This window comes from Phaenicophaeus curvirostris, chromosome 8 (assembly GCF_032191515.1).
Source record: "Phaenicophaeus curvirostris isolate KB17595 chromosome 8, BPBGC_Pcur_1.0, whole genome shotgun sequence".
Lineage (NCBI taxonomy): Eukaryota > Metazoa > Chordata > Aves > Cuculiformes > Cuculidae > Phaenicophaeus > Phaenicophaeus curvirostris.
This window is the reverse complement of record NC_091399.1, coordinates 27,130,755-27,157,814: the sequence shown is the minus strand read 5'-3', so window position 1 is coordinate 27,157,814 and position 27,060 is coordinate 27,130,755. Positions and strand designations below refer to the sequence as shown.

The window sequence follows — 27,060 nt, the reverse complement described above, 5'->3', positions numbered from 1 at the left end:
AGGCAGCTCCTGCCCCCAGCAGAAATCTGGGTGTCATTACGCACCTTTGCTTGACATTTGAGAGTCACCTGGTAGCTGATGATAAAACACTGATTTACAATCTGTAAACTCTGAATTTATTGGAGGGTAAAACTCCCCTTAGGCAGACTTTGAGACAGCATGGCATACTTGCTGTGTTCTGGAGTCTCTCGAGAAAGCATATTCTAGAAGTCGCAGGGAAATCTGCATAAGCTTGGCACACTCACATGCCATTTTCATTTAAACTAAGATTATAAAAGAGAATAAAATGCCACTTTAAAGGCTTGCTACTTCGCATAACAAAATGGATGCCACTATTACACAGGAACAAGTTTCTCTGTGGCTTGAAGAACATAGCGAAACAGAAAGCCTGTTGATTCTCTCATCAATTCTGGTGCCCTACTGAGGAAACAGTTATCGACAAAACAGGATTTAGAGCAGGATTCACATCAATGCAAAATTTCACTATGAATCTGCACAAGCAATTGTCTTCCTAACTGTAAAAAAGGCTTTCTTGGGAAAAATCCTTTCTTTGGAAACTGAACGTAGAATCTAACTGAAATTCTCCATAGTAACGATTTTGCAATACAGTAATAAGGACCATCTAAATGTATGGAAATATCCTTTTCTTCTGGAAGAAAAATAGTCCAGTACTTGTGAAGATTATTGATTTTATGTAGCCTGAACTACACAATTAAAATAAAATGCCATTAAACAGAGTTAAAAGAATGCAAGCGACCTTTCTCAACTTTAAGGCAACTCAGATGGCAAAGCTCAGTGAATTCTTCATTTCCGTTTCTTAGGTCAGTAAGTGTGACCAGACTGAGCTGCACTTTCTGGGCCATGCTTGAGTTTATCGCTATTATTAAGGAATAACTTGCACTTAGTTGCAACATCTACACTGTACAATTAAACCTCCAAGAAAATCACATGCATGGCTAATTGCCGATTCCCATTTTAATAGATCTGTTTCTGTGTGGTCTGCACACTGATATACAACTAAAGTCCAGGTTCAGATCATTTCACTTCAAGTTTTTGCCTCCCTAAATGGCTTCTCTCACATCCACCAGAACACAGACCCAGCTCACCTGTGTACACCTGAAGAGGCATCTGATTACATAAAACCCAGCACACAATAGCTCAGTCCTTGCTGGAGGCTGGCAACGTAGCTGCAGGAGACGCTAGCCACATCCCACATGCCCATCACTCCATCTCTGCCGCTGATGCATCTGCCTGACTGCACATTTACCTAGGTAACAAACTGAATTGTCTTGTGATCTAGGAAAACCTTTCCTCAGTTCTTCCTTCACCTCTCAGAAATCTCAGTGGATACCAGGAACAGAGGTGCCCCCTTTCTTCTGCCCTCCAAGCTTCCAGCTGCTGGTGTATCCAGAGACAGGGCAGAGGAGAAGGCAAACTGAGATGAATGAAGGGCAGACAAGACCACAAGAAAAACAGAAGATGTGAAGGGGATAACAGCAGGAAAGAACTGGAAAATGCAGTGAGAGTCAAGTCACTGAAAACCCTAAAAACAAATCCATGATCAATGAATCTCAGTAGCCCTCAGCTGCTCAGCAAACCACTGAGACCATACAGGCCAAAGTGGGACATGATCATAGAATGGTTTGGGTCAGAACGAACATCAAAGATCACCTAGTTCCAACTCCCCTGCCATGGGCAGGGACACCTCCCACTGGATCAGAGCTTAGATCACAACCCAAAGCCTCATCCAACCTGGCCTTGAACACCTCCAGGATGGGGCAGCCACAACTACTGTGGGCAATCTGTGCCAGAGCCACAGGAAAACATTTCTTCCTAATAGCTAATCTAAATCTTCCTTCTTCCAGCTTAAAACCATCACCCTCCATTCTATCCCTGCACTCCCTGACAAAGAGCCCCTCCCCAGCTTTCCTGGAGCCCCCTTTAATTACTGGGAGGCTGCTCTAAGGTTTCCCTGGTGCCTTCTCTTCTCTAGGCTGAACAACCCAAACCTTCTTAGCCTGTCCTCACATGAGATGCTCCAGCCCTCTGATAGTCTTTGTGGCCTCCTCTGGACTCACTCCAACAAATCCACGTCCCTCCTGTGCTGAGGACTCCAGAACTGAACACCGGACTCCAGGTGGGGTCTCACGAGAGCAGAGTAGAGGGGTATGTTCTGATTAGAAAGTCAACATTACCAAATACCAGGAGAACACGCACGTTTTTATCTGTATTACAAACTCAAATACCTTAAAATGCAAAAAAGTCAATTACAATACACAAGCAGCGAGAGGTATGAGTGGACCACGCAGAGAAGAAAGCTTCAAGCAGAAGCCACAACTAGATGCTGAAGCTATTCCAGCTGAAAATTGAAAATACAAGGTTTGCCTTTCTAATTCTCTCAGCAGTAGATGAACTGACAGAAGAGAATTTTCGTCCTCTCAACACCTTCACCTTGAGCTAGTGGTCTTTTAGGAAACTGTGTAGTAACAAAATCAGAGTTAACGCCTTAAACTAGATGAAGATATTGGTTTGTTATATAGAGAAAAATCAGAAAAGGCATCCTTCCCACCTTAAAGCACATGGATAAAGAACAGGAATCTACTACTGCTATTAGTTACTCTTTGTTCGCCATGAATGGTGAACTGCTGTGATTCAACCCCAATGACAATCTGCATAGGTCTCTGTAAATCAAGAGCTACAGAGCATTATTCCCTATATTACGTGAAAAGCTATACAAAACAAAATCAAAGGCAAACATTAAAAAAGTGCACATTCCAAAATTAGAATAGTTCAGCATCTTCTGGATATATTTCCTGACCTAAATGTACTTCCTGGTACCATTTCTTTACAAAATCACGCCACAGATGGTGAACAAAACAGATGATACTCGGGCTTAAATTCCCAGTGCTTGAACCGAACGCTTGCATTTTCAACCCCAATGTTCTTTTAACAAAGCTGGTTTATGAAATTTGCAGCGTGGCACTACATCCTCTAGGGAAGAAGAAAGGCAAAGCAAGTTAAGATACAATTCTCTAAGCTAACTAGGAGTCCAAAATCAATAATAAATCTGTTATTTGACAAAGATGATTAAATGATGCTCTGGAAATTACTAGCAGCATTTTTCTTCCAAATCCAATACAGTGATAACAGCATGATATGACAACACTGATGGATGTCAAAGGCTTTGCATTAAAAAACACTGGTATTCACATTGTGGCCTTCAAGTCTTTAAAATTGTTCACTTTTACCTGATAGCAAAAAACATACGAAAAACATACACTGGTCTCCTTTCATACGAGGCTTTTTTGAAGGCAGGTAAAACGAGCATAAATAGAAACAATGCCACTATAGAAACAGCAAAACAAACACACCAAACAATCGCCTCTATTTAAAACCCCCAAAATTACATATGAAAGGCCGCTTTCCAAAATCCTAATACTATTACACAAGAATTATTTGTAGAGCAATTTAAAATAGTCTTATTTATTAAATAAGGGTAGTATGCACACTCCAATATTAGACTCTGCTTTTGTTTCCAAAATTGTGACTTGAACAGACTATTTCATGAACCCAGTACATCTAGAACAATGTTCTAATCATATCATGTCTCTCTTCTCTGCATCAAGTTTGCCAGAACAGTCAATATCCATGGCATCACCTACATTGCACACAAAAAACACAGCTCCTTGGTAGGACCTCATAACACCAGGTATTTTACCCAAAAAACCCTCATGGATGTTAAATTACATAGATAAAATGGCTTTACTAACATGTGCACACCTGCAAACTGTCTTCAAAAGTCAGGTCCCAGATCTGTGTGGGTAGAAAAAACATGGAAAAACTACAGTAATTACTCCTTTCACTGCATCATTGAGCAACTGGCAAACTCACATGAATTCCCAGTCAGAACTTGTTTCCGAGTACTGCAAGATCTTTTTCTCATTGGCCTGTCCAGTCACATTTTTGAACTTCTTAAAACTGAGGGTACCAAAACCAACCTGCAGCAATGAGTTTCACAGCTGAAGCTACGCACAGGATGAAGTGTTTAATCTGAAACCTGCTGCTGACCTTCAGTCCTCACATGTAGAAAAGAAAACAAGTGTACCCACTCTTCACCCTTCTCTGTTAGAGCTTTCTCAAGCTCAATATGGTGGTTCTTTGCTGAAGATCTGGAAGACAGCTGGTTGTCCTTGCTGCATTTCCCTGAAATTTTAAGTTCTACTTAGGTCTTTCCAAGACTGAGGACTACAAAACAAACTGACCATCACTCAGGGCACAGGTCACACCACAGATTAAGACAACAATGCAATTATGTCGTCTTTATATTTTCTATTCGTCTCACAGTAATACATAAAATCATTTTCTTTTTTGATTCCTGCTGACCACAGCGATGATCAGTGGACTATTGTGCACAGACACTAAAGGCTCATCACTTTCATCATGTAAGACTTAGTCTGACAAAGCAGAGAAGAATCCACTTGAGAAAATATTTTAAAAGGAGTCCTTGATGAACACAGTCTTGCTCTCAATAGATACAATCTTGGTGAGATAATCATGTCTAAATTACACTTAAAAACCAGCTTACTCTACTGGACAAAAGTTCTTGGCAGACTGAGTTGAGAGCAATGCAAAAACATTTTTAAAAGGTAGTTCATGCTACGAAAGCAAACATAAAAGTCGAATGCTGCAAGGTAAATGCTTTGAGTCAATGCAATGAGCAGCCTACTCCTTGTCGGGCTGTGAGGACAGAACAGTGCTAAACGCTGCCTAGGTAAGGGCAGTCTCCTTGATCAATAGAGATAAAGCTCTGCTTAGACCAGTACTACCATGATGCAGAACACAGGATGAGAAGAAAGCTGTGTCCAGGTTTTGAAAATTTAGTTCGAAAAGACTTAGTGCTGATACTTCACCCCACACCTTCAAATTTCTACAAAGTGAAGCCTGATAGTGTTCATTTTTTTCATAGTTCAACACTGTTTTCTTACATTTACAAAAAAAAAAATAATGAAGTCTTGCGTATAACTGTATTTCATCTTTCTCCACACGTGAATGACTTTGGAAAGAAAAGTCCAAGGAGACTAAAGCATCCTCCAGCACCAAGCTCAGTGAAGCAGCTGTGACGCTATTACTCACTGTCCAGCTCGTGGTGAAAACAATGCCACAGCTATGCCTCGGTGGGCAACAAAGCAGTTCATTCTTCAAGGGTTATTCAATTCTTTGTCCCTTGGCTGAGTCTGCAAACTCAGAAAGCACAGGACGAGTTAATGTTCACCAGGACAGCTGAAATGTAATGCCAGTAGGTGCCCTGTTTAAAGAATGGACTGAGAGTTGCTCAAATTCAGCTCTCAATCCTCAGCATGGTCTTTTAAATAGAGAAGAAAAGAGAGGAGTGTAGAAGCTGAGCAGAGTGTGCTTCTCCAAATACTAGTACTTTCTGGCTGGTGGGTCACTCCACAGAAATCTAGGGATTTTTCTTTGCCAGTCATCCTGTCATCACACACATTTTTTTTTGGTGTTAAAAAAATATGCCAGATTCAGACATTTTGCTGCTCTGACCCAAAATCCTTACCAAGTAACATTTCCAGCTCTTAATCTCTTCTCCCCTCGCTGTTTTTCCTTCTATTGTCCACACATCACTGGACTTCTCAAACCGTAGACTCTGTTTGATGTCTCCCTTACAATGACAAATGAAGAAATAATTTATTCCCACTCCCTATCTATAAGCCACACAGAAGCAAGGTCAAAGCAGCTCCTGAGACATCTGCTCATGCTGAAATGTGGTGCAAACAGAGCCATCTGATAAACCACAGCACTCGTCTTTGAAAATTCCCTCGCTCCAGTTGCCCCATCCCCAGATGGATCGAAGAAGCCTCCAAGTAGTTTTTGCTTACTAGCACAGAAACTCATGAACACAGATTTCATGTCAGGTACTGTAAAACACAAACTCTCTAGTTTGGAAGGGAGATTGGGATCTTGGCTTTTTCCTAACATGAGATGGATGGCTGTTTGACATCCTCTTCTTGCTTGGGGAGGCAGAGATAAGCTGCCACCCCCCCACAGAGCAACCAGACCTAGCAAACCGCTCAAACCTGTGGCTGAGAGATCATCAAGGCATACAGGATGGTGAAGGAAAACCAGTTAGTTGCCCCACCTAAGAGCCACAACTGATGCCCAGCTCAATTCTTGCTTAAGTTATAAAGTCACAGTGGCAGAATTACTTTTACATGAGATGCTAAAACCAAACCCACGAAGGATCCACTCTATTCACCACAAGTGCCATGCTGGAGCACAGCTTTTCCCATCCTCTTACACCATACAAATAAACCTGCGTAATCCCCTCCCTCCTTGGCAGCTACTTTCTTTCACAGCATAAAACACAACTAGCCCTGCAGTTCCTCTCATCATTTTCACTCTTTGCAAGCTTTCGGAAGATCTAGAGAAGTCACATTGTTCGAGGAGTTTTATCTTAGAGGACATCTTCCATAAGACTTGTGAGTTCTCATCTTGCCCGTAATCCAATTGGGGGAGGGAAAAGAGGGGTTCTTCTGAATTTCACCCCATCCAGACAGTTCAAAGTAGAGGAAAGCACTACTCGGCTGCACAGAAACCAGCACGTTCCAGCCATTCATCCACGATGACTGAAGGTGCTTGGGCTTTTGATACTGAAGTGAATGCCACAGCTACCCGGCAGTGTGAACAGATTACTTGCAGGTTGGGGAGACCTCATTCTTTTATCTTTCCTCTGTCAGACACCAAGGGCTATTGTTTCACCCATCTGTTCTCTACTTCCAGCAAGCATCGGCTGAAGGACAGCAAAAGCCGCGCGCTAAGGAAGACTGTATAAAAAGGCTAAGCTTATCGCTAATCACCAGTTGAGAAGAACTGAGATACAAGTGCCTAGACTTGTAACACTGTCATTTCTCTCTGCAGACTACTTAGTAGATACATTCTAATTTATCAGCAGTCTGTTTAGACTGTCTTGCACGCTCCAGTCTTCATCTAATAAGTAGCCACCCAAGCCACACACTGCCAACTCTCACAATTTGCTTACGTCGCCCACTCTTCTTACACAGGCAGCTGCTAAATCTTCAGTGTCGACTCAACTGAAAATTACAAACTCCTTCTGGATAGCACTGCAGGTCACTAATAATTATTCTTTGACTGTAAGAGCAGTCTTATAAGGAGGAATTGAAAATAATTCGATGTTTTGTCATTCAAGTTTATTCTCACATTTCTGCAGTAACCCTTCTTCAATTTACTTAAAGTACACGGTAATTTTTAACTACAGGTTTGGACAACAAAAAAGCAGGATGAATCATTCTGGATATTTAAAGCCTACAATCAGACAGCTTGAGTCTCCTTGTATTTTGCTACGGTTCTCAAGCCAGAGTTTCATTTTCTACTTATCAGCAGAACACTTCTATAGGGAGCACTAATTCATTTAAACATGCAAAACACTGAAAGATTTGGGAATTTCTTATATTCCACAAAGCTTTAAAGATCTTTGTTCTTCCCTCTACGCTGATTTTTGCCCTCTTTGTAACTGCACATCCAGAATTAGAGGGCATTAGAACTAAACTGGGAAGATAGCACATGTGTATAAATACATCATGTAAAAATAAAACTGGGCAGATGCGTAGGAAACACCCTGCAGCGCGTATTACCCTTGTTTTCCTCATCACTGCATGGGCAACACATGTCTACTGGGATGGGACTTCAGAAGCCAGGACCGCTCTCAGGGATAAACACTGGCCATGCTATTGGAGAGAAGATGCTCTGGGCAAGTTAGTCCTTTCACTTCAGCAGCTCTCCCGTAAGTCACCAGCCCGGTTTTATGCTGGAGCAATGCCAAAAGTAACTTTTAATTTGTACTGCCTATAACTCACAAGATGACACAGCTACAAAATATTCTCAGTTCGTATAAACAGCCCTAGATCAAGCAAAGCTTGCTGGAGAGTTGTCTCAGGTTGGATAAATCCATTATAGCGATCCACGTTTCCTGCTGTTTGTTGGGTATGTTTTTAAAGCACACTTTTGAAACATTACAGCAGCAGCAATTTCCACACACACGTAACACTCCAGACTTCTGTTAACACTCAAGTTGTTGTTTTATTATGCTTCACAAAATTAGCTTCTCAAAGAATTCAAGAAATTACAGTACACACAGAAAGAGCAGCACAAGAGTCAGTTAAGAGCAGAATTTCAACCATGTCATCCAGTGGTCCAGTCTATAGATACATACCTTAAAAAAAATAAAGTACACAACTCCCACAGCCTGTCAGAACAATTCATGTTGATATAACAACACCGTCATATGTCAACACACCAGCTTTTTAGATAGCAATGATGAACAGCCTGCATCGATTCAAGTGATATAACATCGAACTGCACATCTCCAGCTTGTGAGTTCTACATCAAAATCCATCTCAAATATGAAATCCCAAATGTAGGGATTAATGATACATCCCAAAGTGCTGTTCCTGACCTTTACAACCATGTTAGTGGATTCCCCTTTACTCCTCCCCTATAGAACAGATGAAATTCTTCCACTCCCTGGCTACAGCCAAAGCAGAAGAGATGGTGACAATCCCCCCCTAATGCAGTATTTAACACCTACCTGGTAGCTGACACTCACTGCAATGCAAGAAGATTCACATAGAGAGGCCCTTTTATAGAGAAGTAAAGTCACCATCAGCCAAGTATAACAGCAGTGGGTCTCTCCAGGCTTATCAAAGCACTTACACACCTTTCACACAGGCATAAACATCTATATGTGGGGGGATATCTATCTTCCCACCAAACCAACAGTCCCATGCTTGGATTGCCATGGGATGGTGCATCTCCTGTGCAGCCTGACGTCCTCAGGGCAAGGATCAACAGCAGCATCACATGAACCTTTTCAAGTCCTGCTGCTTTCACTCCAGAAAACACATGCCTGGCAAGACAAGAGCTCTTTGAGAGAACTAAAGGCATGCAAAAACCCAGTCTCAGACAGCAAGTCGCAAAGTGAGAAATAAGAGCCAAGATTAGACAAAGCTTCAATAGGCAGCAGGTATCTGAATCCACAACGGCAAGACCAGCAACAATCAACTAGAAAACTACACACAGGAATACTAAAGCACTTTCCTCAAACTTCAATCTAACTCAGAATAATTCTTATCCTGGAGTTAATACTTATCATCCTGACACAGACTGACTCGTGGCCCCAAGGAGTGCAGAGGTTCTATAGAAGAAAGAAGGGCGTAAAGACTAGTGGAGAGAAATAGGATCAAACAATTTTCTCTCTCTTCCACTTCCAACGTTTTGAAGACATAAGAAGTAAAAGTCAACCGAATCTGCTTGTTATTCAGTTTAACAGTCATTATCTGAGTCTGTTATCGGTCACAACACTATGAGACTATACCTACATTTCTTGCCACACTCAAGATATCATCTCAAATCTCATCTCCCAGCAACCGTAACCCATGTGATGCAGCATGTTGGTTCAGCAAGTCTCTCCTCTTCCAGAGTCAAACATAGGATCAAAGACAAGGAGAGACTGTATTTTCTTTCACTAAGAGTTGGCAGAGGTAGATAGCAAAACATCCTCTGAAGTTCATTTCAGCTCTGACCTTAGTGATTTCTAAACCATCGCCAGAGTACCTTTTGAAACAGAGACAGTCATTTACTGTAGAAAAAAAACCCAGAAAGACATGATTTTAATTTAAACCTTTCCAAACCAGACGGCCCTTCACAACTGCTCTGATGGGCTTCTTCATTTATGTGTCAGAAGACCCCAGAGCCCTCGACGTTTTACTCTAATGGTCACTGTGAAAAGTAATGCTACCAGAGCACCTTCAGCATCTCATCTCTCCAAAATTAGTTCTTTGCATTCATCCCCTGTGTACCTGAGGACTTCCATGAATACAAAATTACAGCATGAGATCCCTAACCACTTGGACTTCCAGCTTCTCCCAAGTATCAAACTGGCTTCACCGCACTCCTTAAAATGTAATGTCAGCATGAAAACACATTACACAGGAGAAGTTGTACTCTATTATGCTGGAAACTCTTGCTTTCAATTATGCTAACTACCACAGTGAAAACATGCAATTAGTAACACATCCTATAGATATTGTTAAGCAATGTGTGGCAGTGAAAAGAGAATTCAATTAGAGAGAGTAGCCCCACAGCAATGAAGACTGCAGGAAAAAAACTGTACCTCCATCTCAGCAATCTATAAGGTCAACAGACAGGCTTTTGCTGCCAGAAACCCAGTGGAAAGCAACTGGGACTGTTCCTGCAGTGGATGTGTTATTCCACGACAAGAGTTGATTTTACTCGTTCCACTTTGCAAGCACACTAACTATCCCATAATATGTATGGTTACCATGAAGAACTACTCTAGAACACTCCCTGGTAAACGTAGACAGGTCTCAACGCAGCTCCAGCCTCAAAACCAACACGGAAACTCAGGAACCCTAACTTGCCTGGGGAGCAGCGGTAGTTTAATCCTTAAGTACACAAAAAAAAAAAGCCAGACTACTTTCCTCAGTTGTGTTTTGGAATCGCACGAAAAACATCATGGAAAGTTTTCAAAACCTAATTCTCACTCCACACTCGAGACTGTAAACCTCCTAGATTTACCAGCATCACACCAAGCAGTGCCCAAGAGACGCGGCGCCTTCCAAGCAGAAATCAGCAAAGCAAAAGCCATTTCCACTTGCACATAAGCTGCCGCCGATTCTGGTGTACAGACACTCTTGGAAGTATTTTTGCGGGATTTTATAAGGACAGACACCTGAGTAGTATCTTCTAGTCGTAATATTTTACATTACACAAGGGCTCCTCAAACTGGCCTTTTTTCCTGTATTATAAGGGTGCTCTCATGAGCTACTTAAGTGATCAAACAAGCACTAAAGGCTGCGAGCAAACAGACCACAGCGTGAACAAGCAATGCCCACTAACAGAACATATTCCCGATGAATTATTAATTACTTTATACTCACCGAACGCTTCCTTAAAATTTTAAACATTAAAGTACATCAGTTTTCTTCTCCCCACTATAGAGAGTTAGAGGCTCAAGTAAGACATTTCAGGTCAATTGCTACGGCAGTTAATATCACCAAAATCTATGACCAACATGTCCAACCCATGGTCACTGACATGAAGCACTGCTCATGTTGTTCACAAGAGTGGCAGAGGGGCTGCTTTTGCCTGGCAGAAGCACCATGCTGTAAACCTAAGTATTGAGAAGCCCAAATCCACTGCAGCAAGAGGCAGCAAGCCACCACGACCCATGCTGTTGACATCCTTGCTTTGCTCTAGGAGACATTAGGCACTAAACCAGCGTGGCAGGATCCTGTGAAACAGCTCATCTTGCACTTCTTTCTTTCAGTTCTACAAGTCTTACAGCTCCTCTGCCAAAGACTGACTTGAGCTGTCACTCAAAGAGTCCAGGAAATCAGGGAAGTGTAAATCAATAGAGTACTAATCTATAAGTGTTTTATCTGCCTACCTTTGGACATCCAAACACCTTATTGCTTCTCCTTTCTTATTTCCATTTTATCCCTGCTGCCACAGCGATGACCTTGGGTTGCATCCCAACAACAGCTGTACCTGGGATGACGTTAACCCCTTTCAGCCCACCCCAAGCTTTCTAGACACCACCACGAGGGGTGGTCCTTCAACTACGGTGTTGATGGAGGTTCTTACACAGGTATTCCCACACCAATTCAGATTGACACAATGCTCAAATTAGCAGATCTGTCAACATAATGAAGGCAAGAGAAAACTACAGGAAGAAGGGGAAGAAGTTTTGGGTTTGCTAGTTTGGTTTTTTGCTGGTTTGTTTTTTGGTTTTTTTTTTTGATTGGTTGGTTGCTTTTTTCCACAGACACTTTATAACCCTGCAGACCCAGTCATGCAGATCAGAGGTTGCCCTGCTCGACACAGCAATTGCAGACACATTTTGGAGAAGACCTGTATATGCTCCCCCAAACCAACTCAGCTCTGTGCAGATCAAACTTGTCACCCATTTTAAGTCAAACCTTTTCCAAATGAGGCAAAATAAATACAATTTGCTGGTGTGGATATATCCATTTTGTGCTTGGTTAAACATCAAGCAGGAAACTAACATGCCTTATCCCAGGCAGAAATTCAAGACACCTTGGTTTCATTCTCAGCTCAGACAAAAACTCAACGGCAACTTATTTAATCTACTAGATCTCCACTTTCCATGTTTAAGAAGTGGGGATTTTATAGTCCTCTTTCCACAGGAATTTCCTAGCTATCCATAACTGCAAGTCTCAGATACAGCAACAATACAGCACCTGTGTGGGCACCTGGACAGACAAAGACTTGCACATCTTCATGAGAAAGCAACAACAGCACATCTTTTAAGGCAACCAGAAGGCTACCTCGAACAACCCATCAGAAAGGCAAGGAAAATAATTACCTAGCAGCAACAATAACCAAATCTAGGAGACCTCACTAGCCCACTTCAGATATTGGAGAGGTTTTAAAGAAACAGTTGGAAGCCTCCTCAGTTTTCAGAAAGAGGCTGAAGTGAGACTTGCAGTAGGGTTTCACTACAGCAACCATGAAACAGACATTTCTCCCCTGCAATGTTTGATGTTATCCAATGCAAAATGAAGTTCTTCAGCTTTTGTTGAGAGTTTTCTCACAGAGCAACCGGAGGGGCATGGCACCTCCCAGGCTGTCTGCCAAAGGCCAGTGAGAACCAGTCCTTGCGGTTTCTGATCCCCCTAGAGCATCTGACCACTTGTTGGACCAACCGGTCCAGCAGACAGGACGAAGGACCAAGAGCAAGAAACACGTTCTGTTTCCCCAGCTTCAGTAATAAGGACCTTCCTGCTCATACAATAGCTCTTTATTAAAGCCACGAGTGGGCAGTTTTCTGTAATGAGTGGCATTTCAAAGAGGATATGCTAACCAGAAACAAGACTCTCTTGTTCCAGAGAAAGAATTTCTGCACATTTAATTAATCAGAAACAACTACTGTACTTACACCCCACCTTAATCTGCATTCACTTCAAGCATAAACAAGACCCAGCTTTCCAAATTAGCACAGGCAAACATAGCAAGGATCTCTGGACATCAGTTTCTTGAAAATACTTGCCCAACTCGCCACAGGGATGTTATGAGTCTAAACTAGTCTGTAATATGCACCTAGATCTTTCGATAAAAGCTGCTTCAGAAGTTATATTAAAAATATTAACCAGCAACTTTAATAACCATCCACACCAACTCCAATCTCCCTAAAGTATCTTCCCTTCCATTGTGAATTTTAACTATTTACATTTCTGGCTTATTCTTTTATTTGGTAATTTTCAAAGCTAAAGAAATTAGAGACGACCATGATATTCTTCGTTTTTACATACACAGCACATACCGTAGCGCACACAAATGCATTAACAACATCAAAATCGCTGACATTCACCAGTAATAAATGACCAAGACCATAAGTTCTGAAACAGCAAGGTGTACCAGCAACACAAATTACAGTAATCATGACTACAGGTTTTTTTTCAATTTATGATTCAAATTACTTTGATCTATATATACACTTATCTTAGTTTTATAAAGCAATCAAAGAAAAAAGAAATCAAAGAAAATAATAATGTCGTGTTTGTACAAGACCTCTCTCTATTTTCTTGCCAACATAATTTCTATTGCCATCAGTTGTCAAGTGGATTAACAGTTACTATATATTCACTTTTCTTACCATGCTGTCTGAGGCCCATGCCTGTTGTAAATAATCATCAGCCAGAGCCTTTGTATTTTATCTTTAATCATGCATATTACCCTTTATATAAAATATTATTTGCTTAAACACTGAAGTATTTCAAGTTTGTTCCCTTCTGCAAGAAAGCAAATTAGGTGAAATCTTGGTGGAGGAAAGGGACCTTTAATAAACATCTGATTTGCTGCTGGATGGTGTTTCAGATTATATTTAAAATACATCATGTTTTGCTGACACCTCCCTGCACAGTGGCTGGTATAAAGCCCAGCAAGAGAGTGACTATGGCAACAGCAATAGGATATTTATATATCTATGTATATGTGTGTGTCTGTGCTTACACACACAACACGAACAGACACAACCCTGAACCAGTTAAGATGATCCTCAAGATTTCCTCTGCTCTCATTTTCACAGGAACAGGTAAATCATTTCCAACAACAGAGGCTGGGGTAACAGCAGCAAGTTTTATATGAGGAAAATCTTCCAAGAGAAGCCTAGAAACCTGCCCACGTTTAGAGAGTGTATACAAACACATGCTGACTTCAGAATGCTTTAGCTATAACCAAAAAGAAATCCAAACGTCTGCATGCACACACTCAGTGACACTATGGAAGTCAGAAGCACTTCATTTCCAGGATTTATTGTGGTGTTGGTGCTTTTTTACCCCAGTCCTGGAGCCTCACCGGAGCACGGACACTATTTCAAAAGAGATCTTGCCCCTCTCCCTAACCAGTAGTTCTAATTCTCCTCCTCTGTGAATATGAAATGCTCAAAACTTCCTTCAGTCTGCAAATTAAATAGCTGCACACTGAGCTCAAATTGTTATTTCTGGTATTAATTTCTGTCTCCTGACGGATCCTGATAGGCGATGCAGGAAATTCGAGGTAACAAAGGCTTCTGTTCGCAGCAATAAGGGACTCTCAGCTAGGGGGGGAAAAGGGATCAGAATAAAAGGCTAATACATGAAGCCTATGTACACCACAGAATATCTGTGTTGAGTCCAGCAAGCAAAAAGTCTAGCAGATTCAAAGCAGTATTAACAAGTGTTAATCCTTTTACCTCTGAGCTATTCATGAGCAATATGCAAAGCTGTTCTTATGGCGTCGCGTTTGCAATGCTCCAGTTATGCTTGCATCAGCATTTCCATTGTGAATCCTGCTTTCAGAGATTTTTTACTTTGCCAAGTTTTAGTCTGGAACAATTTTACTACAAGCCTGTGACATTTTAGTCCAGGATTAGGATTTAAGTCTGGTGAAGAAACATTTGGACAAAATCTGCTTGGCTGTTTTATTTATTAGAGTGCAAAGTTAATCCTTCCAAGTTACTGGACTGGAAAATAGTCAAAAATACATTTTTTTCCCCAGCTCAGAAAAAGAAAACAGATTTACTCTTCCAAAGAATTCCTTGTCCCCAGATCTTCACAATCACAGAACAGACGAAGGTTAGAGAACCACAAAACTAAGGTACAAGTGAAACATGCCTTCCCTTGTCAGGCATTTTCTTTCTTTTACAGATGCAACAAAGGAGCCAGGAAGGGGAGGAGGGAAGCAGCATTTCATCGTGGGCTGCAGGTGAAAGGTGGACACTCAAACCACGAGCTGCACGTTATCAAATATGAGACAAACCCAAAGCATTTCCAACTCTAGAAACTGTGCCACATTCCTAGGCAACGTAAATCACAAACGTTAAATATCACTACATAATTTATCAGGTATAAGATGTTTGTTCACAGTGTTGGTGAGCACACTGTCTAACAGGCTATGCTACAAATCAACATACCAAGCATTTTAAGAGATACGAGCTCTCTAGGTCAGAAAGCATTTGCTGTGTTCATACCATTCTTCTAAGGTCCTTAATTCTCAAACTTTTGGATGTGCTGAACTGGTTGCATTAATTAAAACCAATGCAAAATTCACAAGTAATGCCATTTTGGGAGCTTTCCAGCTAGCAGCCACCACACAACCCTCCAGCAAACAAAGGAACCAACACTTGGAGCTTCTTTCCGAAATACCTACATGGCATGGTCCTGTATAAATTATATGGATCTACATTCAAGCAGATCATTAAATGTCTGCAGGCAATGTAAAGTTTTCTTCATTACCAAAACCTCCCTTATCAACAAGGCTTCCTAACCATCTTCTGCTATGCCTTTCACCCCTCCTACCTGGGCTTCGTATCAGTACATAAGCTGCCTATTGTAAACTGGCTAAACAGTTTCAAGAGGTAAATCCTTACCATACGACTGCTGAAATGCAAAGATTATCTAAGCAGCAAATAACAGAGAACACATTTTCAGTGATAAGCCACAAAACATAATCCTAAATTCAGGTATCACACCGGATCCATTCTTCACCTTTTGACTAGACTTTCTATACCAAACAGCTGAAAAAAAAAAAAAAATCACCATCAAATCCTTTATACCATTTACTTCAACAGTACATATATTATTGGGTGACAAAACAGAATGGATTTCCCTCCCATGATTTAAATAACCTATTTTAATTTGTGTCTGCTTTGTGCTTTCCAGCTATTTCCCTACAGAAATGCTGTTTCTTATTGATTGCTTGATACCAGCGAACATCAATTTGCTTCTAAACCTACATTTCTCACTTTATAAAAAGTATTTATATGGCTCATTTATGTATAAAATTGTATTAGCTGTTCGTATGTACATGCACGTGTGTATATATGCACACACACTTTTCATTTTTAGTTTCAGATCTGACATCAAGCTTAATTTCTCTCTTATTTACCAACTACAGTTTTTTCTTTTGAATTGTTCCAGTTGAATTTGGATGAAAACTGAGCTCAAAAGCATGCAACTGTGACTCTTAAAATATTTAAGTCTTTCAAAGTGTTCACATAAAATGGAAAAGGTACACACGAATATATTTTTGTATTTTAAATCCATCAGGTTTAAACTAAATATCTACCTACCATACATCAGAGCAGTTTCATCATCTCTCAAAAAATTCTTATTCATATACAGTGGAAAATGAACTTTCCATCTTGTACAAGAAAAATCTTTCAATTGCTTAACAGTGTACGAATGAGGCCACTAATGGAATTCACTAAATAAACCAGGGCAATATTATTTTGTTTGCAGATGCAGAGTGAGCTGCAGTTGATTTAACATTTCTACCAACTCTAAATCCAGGTGGTAACAAACCTTCCAAAGCTCAGCAATTCGACTATTTTTTTTTTCAAGTGCTGGAAGCAGAAATACAATGCTTGGAAAAAAATAACATAATATTAAGCTTTGGGGCATCAAAACAAGGTATAACTTTTCATGTAGTTACAAAGTAATATGAGGTCCACTTAATTTAACTGAAAAAAATCAATTTTTTCCATATTTAGCAAAAGCGTGTTAGTTTTGACTGACTCTTGCAAGAGCAGAGTTCGTCTTCCAAGCTTCCCCAGGGCACAGCAGGTCGGTGCCACCACAACTTGTGCATCCTCACGGTCATTTTTAGTGGTTGAGGTCAGCCAGGACGCCCACGGGGCTGCACTTCGGGCCAAAGAAATAACAAGTTTTCAGCTTTCAGCTACAAAGCTCTGCATTTCAAACTTCACGCAAGAAGCCACACAGAAAATTTTCGACCTTTGTGTTCATTTTGACGCAGAAGTGGAGCTAACCATCTAAGGTTATACTAGTCTTCAAGCAGACAGGCACAAAAACAGGGAGAAAAACTCCCTTCTGAAAACATAGCTCCGAAGCAGCACGACTGTAACTACCAAGCCCATGATGTGGTTTGAAGAATGGCTGAAGGACTAAAATAGTTAGCTATGCTACATACCAACAAATCCAGTCAGCACATTGCCACGGGGATTAGAATTTTGTCTGGCTATATTAAGTATCTTATTTAATATAAAGATGGGAATAGACCTCACAATTACATTTTCTGAGAGAGTCTACAAACAAGAAAGCTACCATCAGAAACTAGGAGATTATATATTATGGCAGGAAAGAAAGAAAAAAATATCTATTTCAACCTGGAAAAAACACGAGCAGAAATTAATCCAACCCAGAAACCAGCAAAACCAAGAGAGATAATACAAATGAGAACTGCAGCGAAAGGCATTATGAATAACAGACTGCAGCACTTAACAATCAAACAAAATCTGAGCTACAAAAGACACAAGCTAAAGCAGTTTTACTCAACCATAGAGAAATAAAAATGGTATACTCAGAAGAAGTTTGGTGTGTTTAAAGAAAGAATTTAAGACAGAAACTGGGTGAGCATGAATGGTAGGGTATGGAAAGGAGGAAGACTACTGATATTCATCACAGGTCTGCAAGATTTGGTGCTGGAGATGACATAACATTCACAGACCAAACACCAGCAAGGTCAGAACACTATTAATCAACAACAAGGTACACTGACTGAAACACTTAAAGTGTGACATCAAACACAAAAATTCAGCAGCAACACATGGTATGGCACTTCAGAGACCTACAAGAGATCTCCCACAAGGAAAAACTGTCCTCAATCTGTTTTCTACCCCCCAACAAGTTACGAGTGATGCGAGAAAATACAAGTTTTGGTGCCAAATAATTATTTGGATTTGACACACAGGTAAACAGGGAACTACCATTCAAAAGTGACCAGCAGAGTCCTGCAGCTTCATTTCAGGAATAAAAGCCACATGGCGTTAAAAGCAAAAAGTCAGGTGGAAGAAAGGATTAAGAGTATGGAGATGGAACAACCTACAAAATACCCCAGAAAAGTTGAGCAAGCCCAGGTCTTCTCAAAGGCAAGGATGCAAGAACCAAGATGGGATCAACGTGGGCTTGAGGGAGGCTACACCAAGGTTTGTGTCTCAATAAGCCTCCGTACTGGAGAAAAGGAGGAGGACACCCTAACAAGAATTACACAGCCAGTTACAGCTGGCAGGGAAAGATAAGCACAGCATAAAAGCCAAATGAGCTAATGCCGTACGGCCATTACAAGGATAGGCTGGGTCATTAATAAATGATGAAGGAGGAAGAATTAAAAGATCAAGTAGCTTGCTACACTGACCACCTTTTAAAATCTACCAGGGAAAATAAAGAAAAGGCTGAACACTTAGAATGTAATTATGAGATTATAAAACATTTTTTTAATATATATATATACACACACAGAGAGATACTGAGCTGCAACAGGTATGAACGGCACCACAAGAACTCAAAATTTCAGACATCTACAGTGAGAAATGTAGGCACTCAAACACAGAGAACAAAACTGGGATGGGCAGCTCTTCTCAGCAAGCGCTCCTGGCAGTATCCACTACTGCAGTTCCATGCTTTTATCTGTATTACCTCAATAAAGCACCAATAGAGCGCTATTACCAATGGGCATTAATAATTACAAATAAAAGCCTTAGGAAACGTAGACATACAAATCAGAACCACTATATAATATCATTTGTTCCAAGGAGTTGAGCCAGTGAAGACAAATTAGCAAACAAGCTTAGTAGATACAGCCACTAATTCCTTTAGGACATGGGATTTCTATAGATGAAAGACATATTTAGACCTCAGCTTCGCAGAAGAAAAACACACGGTAATAATCATTTAAGCAAGCAAATTTTATTTCTCAAAGAATAGTTTTATTAATATAGGAGAAGCCAGTCCCTAAGACTCTTGGAAGATGATTATCTTCTTTCAACCAAAATAAGAAATGGCATTCATAAAGTATACACAAACTCTGATGCAGCCCATCATTTTTTTTTCAGAGAATTTAGTTTGTTGATAGCGAGCACACAGTTGATAAAATACACTTGAATGTCAGTAAACCATAGATAAAATACACTTGGATGCCAGTAAACCATTTGACTGTATCAAAACGATACCATTTCAAAATAATTTAAGAAACCAGTTTTGGTGTGGACTGAACACGGTACAAAAAAACACAAACAAAAGAAAATTAAAATCATATACCGAAACTTTTGAAGTATCTCTCAAGGATGCAGGAAATTTTCTTATATATTCTCTTACTTAAAAATCTCAGTTAATGATACAGAACAGGAGTAAATTGTGTGTTCTTGAAATCTGTGGATGATACTAAATTTAGGAGCTGCAAGCCCCAGCGAGGACAGAGAAAGTTGAGAAGCAGGCAATTAAAAATAAGGTTCTCCTTGGGAAAGTGCAGCGAAGACATCCAACAGGAAAATAATCTGAAAGAAATATTCAGTGGGAGTGACAAACTGAGGAGCCAAGAAATTCTTACAAGGTTTGCTGTGTGATCCGGTAGCAAGAAAGATTAATGAAACCTTGGCTGCACATACAAAAAAAACGCCACATCAAGCGAGAGAGAAGCAAAAGCTAAACATGCCCACTTTGGGTAGCAAGAAATATAGAGAGAAAATAATCACAGAAGTCTGCAGTACTAAAATGGATGCAAATACCACTGGGAAGAGGCAGGTTTAAAAAGAAAAATAGGGATAAGAGTCTGAAAGCTTCCTTGTAACTTTTCTAAAGCCTCAATATTACAACCAGACCCACGAGAGAAACTTAAATGACCACTTAAGAAGAGTTCGCGCCCACAAACGAGATTAGCAGCAGAAAGCTGAAGATGTGCTGAAGGATCACCTGCTGGAAATACTGTAGGTTTGTTCTGCAAACACCTCTGCACAGACCCAGCGAAGCAGGAATATAAATACTGCAAAGCAACTCTACACCAGGGCCAAACAATGAGTCCAGGCAGCTCACACTGGCTGAAGGTCATTAATTTCCTCAGCAGATCGTTAGATAAATATTTATTTTCTTCCAAGCATAATTTTCATAACAGAAATGTATCCAGAGAAAGGAAGGCAAACGTCCTGTTTGTAGAGCACACGAGCCGTAAACAAAGAAAAGTACCACCATACATGCAGTGTTAAAAATTGATTTTTTTCAGATTTTTTTTTAATCATAGAATGGTTTGAGTCAGAAGGGACCTTAAAGGCTATCCAGTTCCAACCCTTCTGCCACGGGCAGGGACACCTCCCACTGCATTAGACTGCTCCAAGCCCCATCCAACCTGGCCCTGAACACCTCCAGGGATGGGGCAGCCACAGCATCCCTGGGCAACCTGTTCCAGAGCCTCACCATCCTCACAGGAAAACATTTCTTCCTAGTATCTCATCTAAATTTCCCTTCTTTCAGCTTGAATTAATTAATTAACTGTTCTATCTTAATGCGGCATGTATTTCTAACTTTAACAAAACCAAAGTGATGCAAGAAAACCGTAGCGATACTGCGCTTCCCAGTGGGTGGCTGGCTTTGAAGCTCACTCTTCAACAGGATGGATGCTGAGAAACCAAGGAGGCACAAAATCTCCTCCCCAAGGATCTATCCTTCTCTGTGCAATATGCACATTTTTTCCCTGCTCAGCCTGAACACTGATGCACAGCAAAAAGCACGAATGCCAAAGAGCTGCTGAAAACAGAAGAATGCTACCCTGGCATTTAGCATCAGGCTTGTCACAGGACTTTGTCTACTAGGTGTAAGGGGCAAGAGCTCTGGATTCTTTTCGTTGCTGTAGCATCCAAAGTTCGGTTAAGTTTGGTAAATGAAAAATGTGGAGTGTAACTGAAAGCCAGATGATCCGAGCTGCTGTGTCTGCTTTGTTTTCTCACTCCTTCCCACAGCCAGCCTGTCTCTCCACAGTATAGACCATTGCGTGAACACGGAATTATCAAGAACACCACTGCAAGTGTATTTCAAGACCAAGATTTTAAAGCTCTCCAATATCGTAACCTTTAAATAACTCCACCAAGAGGTGTTTGTCGAACACCCCTATTGCAATACAACACAGATTGTGCCACTGGTTTGGCACAAATGGTGCTGCAATCCAGTTACCTCATGGCTGGTGATCTTCTCAAATACAAGATGGTTTTCAGGTTACTTCTTGCACAAGAGGAAGGAACAGAAGGGCAGCAACTTTGCCAGAAATATTCTACTTTCCACTGAGAATTAGTTTAGGTGCTAGTTTTAAATGTATTATTTTGAACGCTGCATTACCTCAAAGATTTTAAAGAAACAAATATTTCCCCTATCAACATACCCATTTCAAGATCCATGTGTAGTCCTGCAATCATAAAAACCAGGATTTATTATATATATATATTTTCACACATACTTTTTAATAGTAGCTACAGATAAAGTAAATCTTTTCTCATTTGTGGATCAAGTACACTAATTATCTGACACATGAGTTTTCAAGACAGACATAATGATACACCAACCACACACACTTCCAAGTTCTCTGTTTTCTCCTGTCTCTTCTGTTCAATCATCACTTGCTCCAACAGTTTTTCCTCAGGGTGACCGCAACCTTGGTTCTGCCTGGCACATTTGCGTTTTCGCCACCACACTTCCCAAGGTTAAACCTCAAGGTTTAAAAACAGTTCTTCCCTCTGAGATGACCTTCGGCAGTTGCCCCAGTTCTGAGAAATGAATGAATGTTCCCAAAACAAAGCAGATATTAGTAGTAAGTTGTAGCTAAAAAGAACCTACGTGACCTGCTTTACAGACAGAGACTGCTAAAAATACAGCTGGCTGGGCAAGACTTTCGGGCAGACTTTTGGGATCATGCTAATTGGGTAATTCCTACTGGATTAACAATATACAGGACTTTTGCTTACCATTTAAACTATTTTCCCTCAACAGAATCATAGATTCATAGAATGGGTCAGAAGGGACATTAAAGATCATGCAGTCCCAATCCCCCTTTGATATCTTCCACTAGGACCAGGTTGCTCAAAGCCTCATCCAACCTGGCCTTGAGAACCTCCAGGGACGGGGCATTCACGACTTCTCTGGGCAACCTGTTCCAGAATAGCATAAAACTATCAAGTAAGGGTAGACTGACCTTTTAATACAGTAGTTAACACAGGATATAGAATTGATTTTAAGGGACCTGACCTAACATCCACGAAGTCAATGGGAATCTCTGCAGATACCAGAATTAATCTAAATATTAAAACCTTTAACAGTTGTACCTGCAGATAAAAAGCCTACCAAATTGTCAATGCAACCTGCCAGCTTCCCACAGGAAGGCTATTTCCTATAATTTTTACTTGCACAGTAGTCTACGAAGTGCCCTTTGCTGATCTCACAGAGGTGCACAAGATGTCCAGCCTCTGAGGATGCTAAAAGCAAGACAGCTTCAAGGTTGGTGGTGGCTGATTGGGCCATTACAGCAACACTGGGGGGCTTCGGGGGAGATGCAAGAATCTCTAGAGACAACACTGCCTAGTTCATTTTTAAGCTTCTACTTTAAAGGTTTTCGCAAATCCCAATATCTGTATAAATATCTAACCCTCTTCCGAACTTTAAAAACCAATCTCCCATACAAACGCCTGCTACAGTCTTCCTGCACGCACAATAAAAAGGATTTTCCTTTCACTCATCTTGAGGCAACCGATTTTGAAGTGTTCCAGAATTCCTCTCTGTCTCACCACACAAGAACAGCCTCCTGACCTAGAGAGCCTAAAATAAATTATTGCATTCTAGGCTTCTTATGCCCCTTCTGATTTGCTTTTTTTGATACAAAACAGTTTGCCTTCTCTTCACGTGCAACCTTCCCAGACACAAATCATCACCGTTCACCTTCCCTGTCATCTCTTTAAATTCCTTATAAGCATCTCCTAAATAAAACTCAAATAGCACTTTATTATTTAGAGTATTACTGGAGTTTGGGATCCGAAGAACTTCTGTTTGAGCAGAGTATTTTGACCAAATTGGAGGTATATGAAATGGCATGTTTATTACTATAAAAATTACTACATTGATTGAATTACCCTGAGCCAGTGCTCTATATTGCTAAGATCAAAAAGTTACCCAGGGAGCAGTTCCGGATAGATCAAACCACTCCACGTGGCTTAAGACACTGCCTATATTGTTTCTTACAACATGTATTTGCAAGGCTTTCAAGTACTATAAATATTTTGTATCATGCTGTGAATGAGTCAAATGCTGTTTCCCAGGCTAAAATAACGAAATATACAATATCGGGCTATGTTTCACTTCCCACAGTAGTCTTTGCAGCAAATCATTAGCAGCTACAAATAGTCTTTGGAATGGGTAATACAGGTCGGGAAGAGGCAGTCGTGAAACCCTGTGTGCAAGCATTGTGGCTGCAACTCCACGGACTGGGAAAGGACGCCTGATGAAGAACTGGTGAGTGAGAACGTAACTACCAACCCAAGATACCAGAAATGTAGCTCACGGTTATGCTTACAAGCCGAGGGACCACAAAAATCTCTGGAAGAGAGAGGAGAAACCTCCTTAGATTTACTAGCACCAATTCCACATGCACAAAGGCATGGCATGAGTAGCTGGGACTGGAGTTCACCTTCCAACCCGTGTCCCTCCAGCAAGCCCACGGTGACAAGGGATCACATGTGATCTGCACAGCCCCATGGACTTCACTCACAAACAAGTAACCTCTGTTCCCATCTTTAAGCAGAAGTTAAAACACACATTCAAACCGCAGGTGTCTGCAAGCAGTGCAACACGCACAACTCCCAGGGCCCCTGAATCCGTGTATTTCAGAGGATTAAGGATTCAGCGTAGCCCTGCCAAGCACAGCCTCATGTCAGTAGCCCCATATTCAGGATGGGGCAAGGAGATCACTCGCCAACTGCTCTTCAGCATCGTGAAAAACACCCTTGCAGGTAGCCCAGGTGAAGAATATCCTCCCAGCCACATCACTTGGGTTGCTGCTTCCCAACACAACCCCTAAGCACGTGCTGTTGTCCACTGCAAAAGCTGCCAGGTATCACTGCACCAGAGATTTACACCACTGGGACAACCAGCCTTGAGCTCCACCCGCAGGGTCTGGTTGCCTGGTCAAGCAAAGCCCTCCTGATGTCTTGGGTGCACCAGGCTGCTTCTGCTCTGAGGCACAAGGCACACAAAGGAAAACAGGTCTATCAGTCTTTACTCAGTCCTGGTCTTGAGGAGAGAGAGGCTTGGCACAGCTCCTAATGCAGAGAACAGACTGACGCTCCTCCAGGTGCAGACCCATCCCAGGCTCCCAGCTGAGCAGCTTGCTGCTTGAGGCCACATTCTCCGTAGGGTAAACCCTGAGCAAGTCACATCACAGAGGCACAGTGTGACCAAAGTCACGCCCCACCAGCGTGAACCACATCCAGTGGAAGCCAAGGACAATGGGACAAGCACTGACCCACACACAGCCGTGGCAAGCTCATAGCCACCACCTGGCAGACTGTCACCACGCTCATGGAAACGCCACTTTCTTCTTTGCACCGCAGGAGAAAACGGACCCAAGATTGTTAAACATGTTTGGAAAGCGTCCAACACACCACAATGACCCTGAAATAACAAAGACCTCATCAGAAATGTGTTCAAATTTGCCCTCAATAAAATGCAGGTGAAGGTTTGGATTTAATTGTTATTTCTGTCAGTGCAGCGAGGAGTAAAATAAAGGTGACTACCAGGCAAATTGGAAGAAATGACTGTATTGCAGATCACTCATAACGAACCAGTTCCCTGGATGAAGAAATGAGCCAGTGCAAACCCCAGGTAAAAATCAAGTTTAGGACCCATGACCAATGCCTGAGCACACCATGACTCCAAGCCATATTCCCCACAAAACATAACTCCTGGTAGGGTGGCTGCAGGAGAGGTTTAGGGAGCCATCTCTCCTCAAAATAAACAGTTGTCAAAGTCACAGCATGACCTGTTCCCTTCACTGAACAGTTAATGTTTTGCCAAGTTTTGTAACTGTGACCAAAATAATTTTAAAATGTGAATTTTGGAGTTGTCCTGTGCAGGGACAGGAGGCGGACTCAGTGATCTTCGTGGGTCTCTCTACAACTCAGGACATTTTATGACTGTACAATCAAGATAATGCTTGTATTTTCCACCACTCTAAACAAATTTCTATTTATTTAGCCTGTTTCACCTACCTTAAAATCCATAATCCTGACACAAACATGCCAATACCTAAATTAAGTCACCTTCTATCATCAGACCTGCCTATATCTATAGAGATATTTTCAAAGTCCATTATAGAAGTTACATATTTCTCCCATAATAGAACATTTTCCTCCATTAACCAGGCATTAATAGAATTAATCTTTAAAGAAGAAGTAAGATTAGGATTTTAAACATTTTAGTACAGATTTTAAAAGCTAGGCCACCAGAAAAAGAAGTTGAGGAAAATAAGTGAATTATTTAATAGCATCACTCCAGAAAGAGCTTTACTGCATAACTACACTGAATAGAGAAGCTACTAATGATCTTCAGCTAGTTAGACACACTGAATTAGCACTGTTTTAAAAAGGAATTGCAAAGCTTTCTGAAAAAGAAACCCAAACAAACCAAAAATCTAAGTTTGTGAGAATCTAAAACACGACAGAAGCGTTGGAAAGTAGGCCACAGATACGCCTGTTTACACAGCCTTGCAAAAAGCAGGGAGATTTTCTAGCCCTGTATGAAGTGCTATTGACCTGCCCACACTAAAAAGATAATGGAAAAAGGCTACATGACATTTCACTGGCCTGTCCGTGAAAGAAAAATTATTTTGACATGTAGCACTAGATAGAAGCAGTAGAGCAAATCTCTTTTGAAATAGGTATGGTAGAAAGATCTACCTAGAAAGATGAAGACATCTGTAGAATTGTTGGAAGTCATTAATATTGTATTATATATTTTTTTAAAGTAAACATTTTTCCCATCAATCCCGAGTGTTATTTCCCTTAGAAGAACTCAAACACAAATCTTTATCCTCCACAGTTGTTGCTAATAGATGTCTACAGCATTCACAAGGTAACTCCCTTCAACTAAACGCACATCTCCTTTTCATTTTGTACAGTGGCCTTTTTTTCATTTTACCCAATAAAAATAAAAAGCCTTTAAGATCACAGCTTCTCAGAGCCTTTCGTGGGGTCTGACATCAAAAGGAGGAGCCATGAGGCATGAACTGTCTGTTTCTAAAACAAATGGGTGCGTTTGCAAACATTGCTCTTTTGCACACATTAATAACGTGTTAAGGCCTTGATCAGCATTTTGCACACAAAAGCACTCATTCTGACAGAGCAGAAAACAATCCACTTCCACAGAAGCAGAAGAATCGGCTTCTGCTACTACTTGGGCAAGCGCCATCTCCATGTTATCACCCACAGAAGCCAAGGAAGCAAATGCTCCAGCTCTAACGCCCACCACCTTCCCCTTCTCAAGTCATTTTGGGAAAAAACTAATCATAGAATGGTTTGAGTTGGAAGGGACCTTAAAGATCACCCAGTTCCAACCCTCCTGCCCTGGGCAGGGACACCTCCCACCGGATCAGGCTGCTCCAAGCCCCGTCCACCCTAGCGTTCAA

At 41.1% G+C, this 27,060-nt stretch overlaps 1 protein-coding gene across 15 annotated transcripts in view; it reads right to left on the bottom strand.

The window, feature by feature from the left end:
• Positions 1-27,060, bottom strand: part of PTPRF (protein tyrosine phosphatase receptor type F) — a 394,608-nt gene that overhangs the window by 351,365 nt on the left and 16,183 nt on the right. The window lies entirely within an intron of this gene.